The 12,687-nt window shown below is 40.0% G+C and overlaps 1 protein-coding gene across 16 annotated transcripts in view; it reads right to left on the bottom strand.

Moving 5' to 3' along the window:
* SCEL (sciellin) overlaps positions 1 to 12,687 on the bottom strand; it is a 334,162-nt gene that overhangs the window by 154,129 nt on the left and 167,346 nt on the right. The window contains exon 1 of one of the 16 annotated variants that reach the window (XM_079903397.1): positions 8,897 to 9,029. The exons of 14 other annotated variants lie outside the window; for them this stretch is intronic. The gene's annotated coding sequence lies outside the window, so the exon portion shown is untranslated. Of the gene's footprint in view, positions 1 to 2,277; positions 2,695 to 8,896; positions 9,030 to 12,687 lie in introns of those variants that run through there. One more of the 16 variants, XM_079903396.1, reaches the window with a different exon arrangement.

Genomic DNA, 12,687 nt, shown 5'->3' with positions numbered 1-12,687 from the left:
TTATTTAAATTAATCAAATTAAAAAAAATTTAAAATTAGGTTCTTCAGTTGCACTAGCCACATTTGAAGTACCATATTGGCCCGGGAAAATAGCACAAGCAGAAAGTTGGTCTAGATACCTTTTTTAAGAGACTTTCAACTATTCCAGGCTCCTCTCCCAACACTTGCCTCCATGCACTCTAAGCTCTAACCTCATCAAAATCCTTGCTTTTGCCCAAACATACTGTATATATCAGGCCTTTAACATTTGCCCTAATTCCATTGCTGTGACCAGAAATATCCTTGCTTCTTGTGTATCTGGTAATGTTTATTCACCTTTAAAGGCCCAGCAAATAAATACCTAACCGGCTCTGTGAAGATTTTCCTACCATCCCACTCCCTAAACACAGGCAGGCTCCCTCTTTCTCTCTGCTCCAAGGGAACTCTGTATATGCCTTCATTACAGTACTTAAACACATTATATGATAAACTACGTGTACCCAGCATACCACATACACCCCTAGGAGACCTCAGTAGCAGAGGCAGTATGGCTTAGTGCTTAAGAGCACAGTCTCAGGTGTCAGATAGACTCTGCCAACGACTACTTGTGTAACCTGGTGCTAGTCATTTAGCTCCTCTTGTCTCAGTTTCCTCATTTGTACAGTGTTCAGTGTAGCATTCCGTAATTCCCTTCTCTTACATGACAACTTGCTCTTGTATTTGATTGGCTTGGCATTTCTCTCTTTTTGTCCTCATTGTTCTTCTCTTTCCTCAGTATCCCATATCCATCATGGCAGAGTTTCATTTCTTTTTTTAAATCTATTTTATCTTTCCTTTAATAATTTACTATTGTATTAGTTTCTTATTGCTGCTATAACAAATTACCACAAATTTAGTGGCTTAAAAACAACATAATTTATTATTTTCCAGTTCTGGAGATCAGAAGTCTAAAGTCCGTGTGTTAGCAGGGTTGGTTCCTTTTGGAGTATAAAAGGGAAGAATCCATGTCCACCTTTTTCAGATTCTAGAGGCTGCCTGCACGCCTTGGTTCACGACTCCTTCTTTGCATCATTCTAACCTCTTGCTCTGTCATTCCATCTCCTATGTCTGACTCTGATCCTCTGTCTCTATTTCATAAGGACCCATGATTACATTGATCCCACCCAGATAATCTAGAATAATCTCCCCATCTCAAGACCCTTAATTTAATCATATCGGCAAAGTTCCTTTTGCCATGCAAGGTAACATATTCACAGGCTCCGGGGATTAGAACGTGGATGTCTTTGCAGGAACATTATTCAGTCTACCACAACTATCATATTTTTGCAATTTCTCAAAGTTCTCTATAATTTCATATATTTTTACAATTTTAAAAAACTAAAAATTTTATTCAGCAAACAAAAGTTCAAATGCATACAGTTATTTGATTTAGTAAATAAATACCCAAAAATCTATACTCTTAAAAATAGGTGACATCTTTAGGATTGCATCGAAAATTTTATATTTAAAAATTTTGTAAACAAATGCCAGAAACACATGCAATTTTTTAAACAGTCATTTTCTACGTTCCACTCATGAGTAACATAAACAATGTTAACTTAGGCATATTTTCAAATGATCACTAGATGCTTGAGTATTGGCTGCAACGATCATGTGAAATCTGTTCCCAGCTGAATCTTTGAGAAAAACATGTGTAAGCTGTATATATTACCTATGCAAACACACATACATACCTTCCTATATTCATATTTACACACATATGATTCATATACTATAGTTGTACATGCAGCTCACATATATTAGATTTATAAATGTATAGCACTTATATATTAGGTTTATGCATATTTACACTCACACACATACACGTCAATAACTCTACCTGTGTTTGTCTTTCCTATTAGAATGAAGGGTCTTGAGGGTAGGAGCCCAAGCTTATTTATCTTTGAATCCTTAGTGTCCACAATGAGCCTGACCTAGACAGTTCTTAGTGATTGTTTCTTAACTGAATATATTTGCATTGCCATGTGACACCTGGGAAAATGGAATAGAAGCTGCCTGAGAAAAAAATGAAATCCCCAGACCCTCTTTCCTCCTGGGTCTTCCTTCTCAGTAACTCAGCCTTCAATAGACTAGACTAGAGAAATGTGGTTCAAACTGCCTTCCTCAGTCATGCTTATGTTTCTGTTGCTATTTTCCTCTTACACATTCTCATTGACTGAGTCTCTCAAACCACGTGGTTTTCCCAAATTTTGACCTTGTTCCCTCCCTACACACAATATCTGAAAGACCCCCACTTACCATACTTCAGCCTCTCCCACTCACGTCCTCCTCCTCTCCTTCCTCCTCACAATTCAGCTTTCAATTATTTCCCACTTCCTTGACTGTACATAACCAAAGGATAAATCCTGCAGAAAAGAGCAGAGAATCCTAGAAAAAAATTAATTTCCAAATATTTTTGTAAACTAGTGGGTTATCTACCACTGAAACAAAATTTTTGATAGTGTAAATGATGTCCCTATAAAACAGTGATTCTCAAATATTTTGGAATTGGTGCATCTTCTTATTGCTTTGATTTTACAGTACCCCCTGCCAACACCCCGTTCTTCTCCTAACCCCAAGTCATTTAAAGTAAAAGTTATTAAAAATAGTTGGTCTCAATAATTTGGGAATGTGTGTGTGTGTGTGTGTGAGAGAGAGAGAGAGAGAGAAGACTTGAGGTTTTAGGTGATTGAGAATACCATGAGGTAATTTGCTTTTTTTTTTTTTAGTTTGAAAAACTCTATTTACTGAGGAATTTTTTTTAATTGAAACAATTCATAGATGTGAAAATCCTTATAGTTTTCAAGGCACTTTGTAGTTTACAAAACACTTTCATATCCATTATCTCAACCAATCATTTTGCAACCCTGTACATAAGTTGGAACTCTGATTTTATGCCTTCTCCATCATCCTCCCCATTTTACTCACTATATGTCCTTACACACCAAACATACTGGACCTCTCCTCATTCTCAGATCATGATTTGTACTTGGACTCTTTCTTGTTCCATACCTTTGCTCAAGCTGTTCCCTCTGATCGGAATGCCCTCTTTTTCCTAGTCCCCCAAATCTACTTTTAAAAGTCCTATTCATTCATCAAGGCCTAACTTGAGCCTTTTCCCTTCCAAAATCCTCCCCAGTTCCTTTTAGCAAATGTCTACAGAGGACAACAGTAACTTTTACCTGTTTAGTATCCTTTCTTTCTTCTTATGGTATCAATAAACTTTGCCAAATGGTTTTAGTGGGAAAATAAAATGCAATGCCCACTTTTCCCTCTCTATGCACTCCCAAGCTCTATATCACCACTACACACAAGCGCCAAAGTTGGACATGTGATCCAAGCCAAGCAAAAAGGCTCTCTACTGAGAATGCAAATTTGAGTCATAGGGCAGAAGGCTGTTCAGTTGTGAGCTCTTGAGTCTTCAGTTATTCCAGAAGCAGAACCTTAAAGATATTCTATTTATGTCTTTCCAAGACCTTGTCATTATCAACTCTTCCTTCCATTCTGAGAACCATCCAGTTTCCCTCAATAAATTTTCCATCTTACTGATTAAAGTTTCAGTTGTAAGCAAACAAGGAAATGGAACTGTTATAGTTTCTCAAATATTTCCGGAGTTCTTTCTTGGTCACCCTATTCTAATCCTCCCATTTCTGCTTTAGATAGAAGTTGTTGAGACATGCTCCTGCCTCTCCCATTGAACTATATGCTCCTCACTATGGTCTGTATCTCCTTCATTTCTTACTACTGTCACTTACACACCTCCGTCCTCAAGAAATGTTAATTGAATTGAAGTTGAGAAACATATATTTTCTTTAGATTGAAAACTGATTCGAATCCTCCTACATTACTTAGTTCCAAAAGAGAAAATTTCTCAAATGCTTGGGTTAATTGAATCTTAGGACTGGGAGAGACCAATAAGTTTGATAGTTGTGATTTGATTTTTTTAGTTTTTTTATTTTTAATAACGTTCACATTTCTTACTTTTTAAAAAACATCTTTATTGGAGTAAAATTGCTTTACCATGGTGTGTTAGTTTCCGCTTTATAACAAAGTGAATCAGCTATAAGTATACATATATCCCCATATCCCCTCCCTCTTGCATCTCCGTCCCACTCCCCCCATCCCACCCCTCCAGGTGGTCACCTCTAGGTGCTTTTTTATTTCATGCATTTCACTGTCTTTTAAATTTTTTTTCCTGTTGGTTTGCTTTTTATTTTCCATTTTCTCTACTTAGTATTCAGTTTTTTCAGGAAGAAAGAAATTATATATGTGTATTCATTCAGATGTCTTCCATAAAAACAAATCTAGACTTTGTCAGTTCTACTAATAGACAAAGAAGAGTATAGAAATTGAGGGAATTTTAAACTAACAAACCAACCAAATTCCCAAGGCAGGCTAAAAAGTAATCTAAAGACTTAATTAAATGCATTTTTATATGTAAAAGGCACAATGCTGACCTATGATTCCAAAGTTATTATCTGTTTAAATTATGACACTTACCAAAAAAAAGTACATCTTATGAAACATTTCTTCTCAGTCAAGGGAAATTTCCAAGAAACCATCAGATTCTAGTTCACAAACCTTGCATTAGCAAATAAAATATGATACTTCTTGGCTTTAAGCACAGATAGAGACAAAGTCTTGATGAAGTCATCAAACAAAATAAAAATGTTATGACAGCTTTCACTCTTAATGTAACTGACACAACTCAGAATCAGCCCTCCTTATTGCTCTTGGTCTATGGCCAGAGGTCAGCCATCTTTTTCTTAAACAGCCAGATAGTAAATCTTTTATTCTAGGCTTCGTGGGCCACATCCCAAATCTCAGCTCTGCTGTGGCAGCAGAAGGCAGCTGTAGACAATATGGCCAAGGAACAGGCATGGGCAGAATGGTCTGTAGCAGCCAGAACTGTCAGTGCTGGGCCCACCTCTGCTCCCTGCTAGCCAGCGCTATGGTAAAAGCATGCCTTTTCTTTTTCATCCTCTCCCTGTGGAGGGCGAATGCTAAATGCGAAAAAGATCATAAACGCTTAGTCAAAGCCTCATTTTCAACACAAGAATACTGAGGTTCTGAATGGTCAGATGACTTGCCAAAGATCCAACAACTTCATTTACGTGGAAGTGAGACCAGGGCCCATTCAAAATAATGGAACACTTCCTGACAAGCTACTATATCAGGTAAGCTTCGAAGCACTTACACCTTATCCGACTTCACCCTCGGAACAACTTTCTAAAGTACTATTATCATCTTCATTTCACAGATGAAGAAACTGAGATTCAGAGATGTTAAGCAACATGCTTGGAGTTTCACAGCAGACAGTGGTACAGGGAAGAGCCAGGGTTTTTAACCCTCTGCTCCTTGCTGCTGTTTCCTGCTGCTGCAACACGCCACCCACTCCATTTTCCACTGCATACTGTTCCATGATGCTCTCGAGAAGAAGCTGTTTCATTTGAGTGCATGTATTTTCTGTCCTTGGAAGCCAACACCAGACTTTCCACCATCGCCTGTGACTCAAGCTGGCTAGGATTTTCTCCCCTCAGAAACACTCACACAACCAGACTTGCCTATCCAGTATAACTGTAATTCTGCAACACAGAAACAGGGAGTGGGCCTGACATTTACAGGCCCGTGGCCAAGCCCATGTAGAAAGGCTGAGAATGTCAGCGTTTGATCTTTGTTTGCACAATCCCAACTTGAGAAAACCCACATAAGTATCCCTCCTACTCTGTTAGAAGCCTGGAGCAGCTCTGGGGCTCATTTCCCTGTTCACAGCCACTGGGAGTTCACGGAAGGCCCCTGGAAAACCCAGACTGGGGTTCCCTTTCATTTCACAGTGAAACTGTGTGAATCTCTCGGAAAGTTGGGCTTTCCTGGAACCCTAACATCACCCTAAGCATCGCCCACTTTGCCTACTTTGTTTTTCCAAAAGCCCTGTCAAACAAGCAGGTACCGAAAATGTAGGAAGGAATAAAGAGACATTCAGTGCACACTTCTTTTCTGAATAAATGGATTTCCCTATGAACATTTGGCAAGCGTCACATCTAAAGCCTCCACCAAATAAAAGCCATCACAAGCTAAATGGCAAGATAGGAGCTGAAAAGAAAAGGTTTTATGAGTTGATGTGTTCGTGTTACAGAATCAAATATTCTTCATGTGTCCTCTGCATGAATGGAGGCCACTGTTACTTATCCAGTTAGTTAAGGAGAAGTTATGTGGTCTACGTACTTTTATTTTCATCCCAGACTCTAGAAAGGGGCACATATAAAATGCATTATCCTCTGATGACTGAAACCTATAAGCATATACTCCCTCTCTGCCTTTCCTCCCAATCAAGCCCCATTTTGCCTCTGCTAAAATAGGTAGGTTCAAATGAAAAAACTAAATGGGAGCGAACTTCTGTCTTGCAGCAAGAGTAATTCCTAGTGGTTTTCTAATGAAGCTACTTGATAGTCTACTGTCCTTTACTCTTTCATCCAAATCCTTATTTCTCCAACAGTAAGGGAAAGCAAAACAAAACAGAGCACTGGGGTTAAACTGGTAAGGCAGCCCGTAGGAGTCTCCAGGGAAGTAAAAGACTGGAGTAGTAAAGCAATGGGTCATCTTATAAAAGAGCAGCATTAAACACCCTCCTCTCCCTTTCACTTACTCTGCAGAGTCCATGGCCGAGAGAAACAGTGTGGGGGAATGGGGGAGGGTGTTTTCTTTCAGGGACCTCCTGAGTTGACTACAAAGATTTGAAGGAAAGAAAGCCAACATATTTCACATAACTGTGTGATTTGCCAGCATGGCAGAGGCATATCAAGAAATGTTAAGAGTTATGTCACTGACGTCATTTAGTGAAGGTAACCAGAGTTACTTAAAAATAACAACAAAAAATTACCATGGAGAGGATCTCACTGAAGCACTTCAGATGTTTCTGGGCAAACGCCTAACCACAGAAGAAATTTCTAATGTTGCACGTCAAGTTCCCACTGCCATGTGAGTGGCTGAGCAGCTTCCTGTATCTCCCAGGAAAGGTATGCAGCCCACCCGTGTGCTGACCCACCCTTCGCCGCCAAATCTGACAAGGTCCCAGTAAATACACTCTCAAAAGCAAGGACATTCTTTGCGGATTGTGCAGAGGAATTTGGCAGCTGTGTCTTCCTCATGAGGCACGGCATAAAGAACAAGTTCCTCAACCAGGGGCATGGGGTTAGCTACAGCCTCTCTAGAAGAAATCTTACTACTAAATTGTCTTTATCTAGAAGTCCACATTGACATTACAATGCCTGTAACCTTCTTCTGCTACTGATACTTTTAAAATATTAAAACATAACAAAACAAAACTTACCCTGGCAAATATTACTTGCACTGAACCAAGTGAAGAATGGAACTAATACAGGATACTACACACAAATATCATTTCTACTTTTCTATTTTCTCCCCTCCTTCCTTCCATGGAATACCACTGAAACAGCTCCTGACATTCATGGTAGATTCTGGGAACCCAGTAAGGGAGACTCTAATATCTCATACATCCCAGGAGGGATGACAGGCCTCGGACCCAAAACCAGCCCTGCATAGGGTTCTTTTTCAGTCCCAAAGGGCACTGCGCATGCAGAGAAATACTAATATCCTTTTTACTATAACCTTGTTTCCACAGGCCACACCCATCATGGGAAAAGTCAAAGGCTTGAGAGGAATGAGGTTCCAGCTCCCACCTTTTTATCTCAAGGATTCCTACTAGACCCAACCTAAGGTCAGCATCTTCCTATTTTTGATGTGTGGCTCTGCTTGCTTTGGACAGAATACAATATTCGGTGGTAAAGGTTTTGTTATTCTGTTGGCTTGCAAAGAGGTAAAACTACTTCTCTGTTGGAGGGGAGGAATCTTATGCTGAGTGGGAGAATCAGGGGAGACTGCAGAGGTGAGCTGAGCTGTCACCCTGGGCTGAGGGCTGAGTCTCTTGTTGATTCTCAATGAGAGTCAATTTTCACGGCCCTGTGAATCATTTGTGAACTAGGCATGAACCTCCTGAAAGCCAGCATTGAGTGGGTGGAGCGCTGAAGGGTCTTTTGTTGTTGTTATTTAGTTTTTTGCAATAAGGAAGACTCTCTGACTTGTCCATGGGAAAGGATAGATGAAATAATAGGCCAGTTCCTAGAGGCCAGAAAGACAAACTAAAAAACAAGAAGGATGCTGGGAGAAAAACATCATACCAAATGTCTGTGGGATGTTATCAGCCCTTTGGGACTAAACCAGAGTTACCTCAGGACAGAAAGCTGTGCTGTCTGTGATCATTTCTCCTTGTGTGTGCTAGAGCAAGAATCATTAATGAATAATGGTTTATAGCCTTTCCCTCTCCCCAGCCCCTATTAGAACATTTGGACTTTGCCCATTCAGCTGTACCCTCTACGGCCCATGTTTTCTAGGTCAATCTTGAGGAAAGTACTCATAGTCAAAGAAAAACTATACACCATAGGACCTGCACAAGATGGAAGAGAAGGAAATTGGTGTGTCTTAAAAGTCTACTGGATGGTGAGGAAGGTGGTGATCAAAAAGCAAGATGGCGGGGAGAAGGCCTGTGAATTAGAGAGACAGAAATTGGAAGATAAGAGTGAGAGACTCGCTAGAATTGATGGGCACTAGAGAAGTACTAACCAAAGAAATTGATCTCATACCCCTACCAGGAAAAATGTATTTTGAGCACATACCACCTATATTGACTTCTTTTTTTCACTTTTGTGTATCTTGTGTTGTGTGGATTATCTGTGGGTAACCCAGCACTATTCACCTTCCAAGATCTCTTATTCACAAGGGCTAGAAGACTAGGAGCTACATTTCTCAGAATCCTTGTTAGCAGGGTTTTGCATTGTATTAGCCTGTGAGAGATACTCACATGAGCCTTGGAAGGGAGGAGAGAAGCAGATACAAATCTATTGTTCCTGTGCCACCAGCAGGCTTGTCATGGGCTTTGGCAGACGGTTGATTAAAGATGTTTCCAGAAGCGGACTTCCCTGGTGGTGCAATGGTTAGGAATCCACCTGCCAATGCAGAGGACATGGGTTCGAGCCCGGGTCCAGGAAGATCTCACATGCTGCGGAGCAACTAAGCCCGTGTGCCACAACTACTGAGCCTGTTCTCTAGAGCCCGTGTGTCACAACTACTGAAGCCCATGCGCCTAGAGCCTGTGCTCTACAACAAGAGAAGCCACTGCAATGAGAAGCCCGGGCACAGCAACAAAGAGCAGCCCCTGCTCGCGGCAACTAGAGAAAGCCTACGAGCAGCAACAAAAGACACAACGTAGCCAAAAATAAATAAATAAATAAATAAATATATTTAAAAAAAAAGATGTTTCCAGAAGCTTCTGGTATTCCTCCTGTGAATTATTTCATTTCAGTGAACAGGTAGCTGAATCATGGTCAGCCATTTCCTGTAATTCCTGATTTCCTGAAAGCCATTAGCAGCTTTGCCTAAGCTTAATCCTCCCAGCCTTTCTGTTTCCTTAGCTGAAATTTAACTGACACATATGCCTTATAAAGCATAACATACATAATAGAAATAAAAAAAGAGTAACATAAATACTATTTTAATTATTTTATTTTATAAATAAATTTAAAACTTTTTTCAATAAAAATATTAGTCTGTAATTCTTTTCAATTAATTGGCATATAATTTGAATGTCTGGATCTACACTTATTTTATTTCAATATTTAGTTTTAATAGCTATAAGAACTAAAAAAATGATAGCTCACAAAAATATATAGGTTATTAAGGAAGATGCACCTGATTAGCCACACTTACTACATTGTGATATGCAAGAAAATTATGATATGCAGAAAATTATGAAACTTTCTGAAAGGATGTTAAATAATACCTAAATAAAATGGAGACAGAACTTGTGTTCTCGGGTAGGAAGATTTAATATTATAAAGACAGTAATTCACCCCCAAATAGGCTATAGATTTAATGTAGTTCCAATCAAAACGTCAACAGAGCTCTCCATGGAAGTCAGTGAGTTGATTGTAGAGCTTACCAATACATAGATGAAGGAGACTACCCAAGAACTTTCTGAAAAAGAAGGCTGTGGTGGGGTGCAGAACTTGTCTCACCAGATATAACAACTTGTTATAGAGCTGAAGTGATTAATCCAGGGTTGTATAGGAATAGATAAATTGATTAATTGATTAACTGGACAAATGCCAAAGAAGGAAACCCACACAAATGTTTAACTTTGATGTACAACAGAGTTGTATGTATTAAGTCACCCAATCTGCGGTCCTTTTTTATGGCAGTCCAGCTAACTAATACAGTCTCCAGACCAGACTCTCTACTTCGCCCCTCTCCTCCATATTTCCAGGTTTGCATGAGAGCACAGTACAGCCCAAAACACGCTAGCACCTTCAGCAGAATGACTTCCGTGTAGCTACTTTGGCATCATTACAGAAAAAAGAAAACTGATAAACACTACTGAATTCTAAACTCTCTCAGCAAATACTCTTCTGATCTTATGATTCAAGATTAAGTGTCACATGATTGCCACAAATGTGTGACTCAATCCTGCGTTTTGCTCTTTTGGGGGATTATCACATATTAGCGTTTATTTTATTGACAACATTCCACAAGCCTGCCATTATTATTAGCTAACTAATATTCCTTTAGGTTCATGAAATCTATAAAGTGGCCAACATGAAAAGGTTATGCTGCTGTTACCAGAAATGGTTGCCAGGGAAATGCTGTGAATCATAGGACTACAAGAGGACCAACCTGGAAACCATCCTTCCCATCAAAGCCAGTCCATCTAGGCTGCTACTCTCTTCCATTCAAAGCTGAGAGAAACTAAGAGCAGAACATCGAGGCAGCTAAGCAAAAGGGACAGGCAGCCCCAGAGCACAGCTGTACGGCTGTACTCAGAATGAGACAGGTCATTCTCCAAGTAATGAGTAACTGGCACAAGAATTTGGCTGAGGACCTTAGAGCAAATGGACTTCAACTTAATGTAGGGGATCAAGATCAATGTCCTAAAGAGGCAGAGAAAGTGAATCCTTTGTCCTGATAGAAAACATGATCCACGTGTCAGAGCAACACAAGTTTGCTCCCTGAGCAGTATTTTCTGTGTCTTCCCAGTTGTCAGGCCCAGGAGCATGGCCGCTACTCCACAGTTAGAAAACCAGGAGGCTCAGGAAGAGCAGTTTCCACCATGAAAGCACAACTTAGGAGCTGGCTAGACAGAACTCAGTTTCAATGGGCTGGCCACTGAGAACAGTCCAGAAAATCCTCTCAGCCTTGTAACTGCCAGGGGGGTGCACAATGCAGAAGGAAACTAGGTAATTCCAATAGGGTCTGCCTTAGCACAACTATGAGAGTTTATTTTAAAGTTGGCTCAAAGATCACTCATTGAGGGCTTCCCTGGTGGCGCAGTGGTTGAGAGTCCGCCTGCCGATGCAGGGGACATGGGTTCGTGCCCCAGTACGGGAGGATTCCACATGCTGCGGAGCAGCTGGGCCTGTGAGCCATGGCCAGTGAGCCTGCGCGTCTGGAGCCTGTGCTCTGCAACGGCAGTGAGAGGCCCGCGTACCGCAAAAAGATGACTCATTGAAAGCCAAAATAAAATATAATTTCTACCTTTAAAGATCTCCAAATTTATTACAACTCCTAAAAAACAAAAACAAATGATCAAAAACAACAAAAAACCTTTGCCAATATTTAGGTCAGCTTCTTGGGTGATAAATTAATTGACTGTGCTGGGTGTGTTTTAAAGCTCACAATAGTATAGGCTCTCTGTTTCTTTAGTGGAGTTTTTCTAGATTTGAAACTTGCTATTTTTTAATTAATAGACTTTATTTTTTAGAGAGGTTTTAGTTTTACAGAAAAATTAGGCAAAAAATACAGTGTTCCTATATACCCCCCTTTCCTCCTCCCGGGTCTCCTCTATCACTAACCTCTTGCATTAGTGTGGTACATTTGCTACAGTTGACGAGCTAGTATTGATTATTATTAACTAAAGTCCATAGTTTACATTAGGGTACACTCTTTGTGTTGTACCACTCTGTGGATTTGGACAAATGCATAATGTCTTACATCTACCATTACACATCAGAAAGAATAGTTTCACTCTCCTGAAAATCCCCTGTGCACCACCTCTTTATTCTCCCTCTCCTGGCCAAACCCCTGGCAACCATTGATTTTTTTACTTTCCCTACAGTTTTGCCTCTTTCAGAGTGGCATATAGCTGGAATCATAGTATATAACCTTTTCAAACTGGCTTCTTTCACTTAACAATATGCATTTAAGGTGCAACTGCCTATTTTTCTTTATGGGGTGGTGAAAAAATGAAAAGAATAAAGAGAACACAGTCAATTTTAAAAGAAATACTAGTGCTTTGCCAATAATTCTCTCTCTCTCTCCCTCACACACACACACACACACACACACCCCGATCCTTAGCTTCGGTGACTCTTCCCTTTATAGGCTCTGAATGCTGAGACTGCCTTCATTTATTAAATGTTATAGAACTTTTAATATTAGATATATTTCTGACCTCGTTTAACCAATCAGTAAGAAAGTAGGTTCAGAAGCAATTTCATTGGCACATTCAACAATGAGCATGAGCACAGGAAACAGGAAGGAAGGGATGTCGGATTTCTGAGTGATGCTTCATCTTCTCAAGCATACAATACACTGCAGAAC

The sequence above is a fragment of the Stenella coeruleoalba genome (assembly GCF_951394435.1).
Source record: "Stenella coeruleoalba genome assembly, chromosome: 18".
Taxonomy (NCBI): domain Eukaryota; kingdom Metazoa; phylum Chordata; class Mammalia; order Artiodactyla; family Delphinidae; genus Stenella; species Stenella coeruleoalba.
The sequence above is the reverse complement of the archived record's forward strand: the minus strand, read 5'-3'. Positions and strand labels throughout refer to the sequence as shown.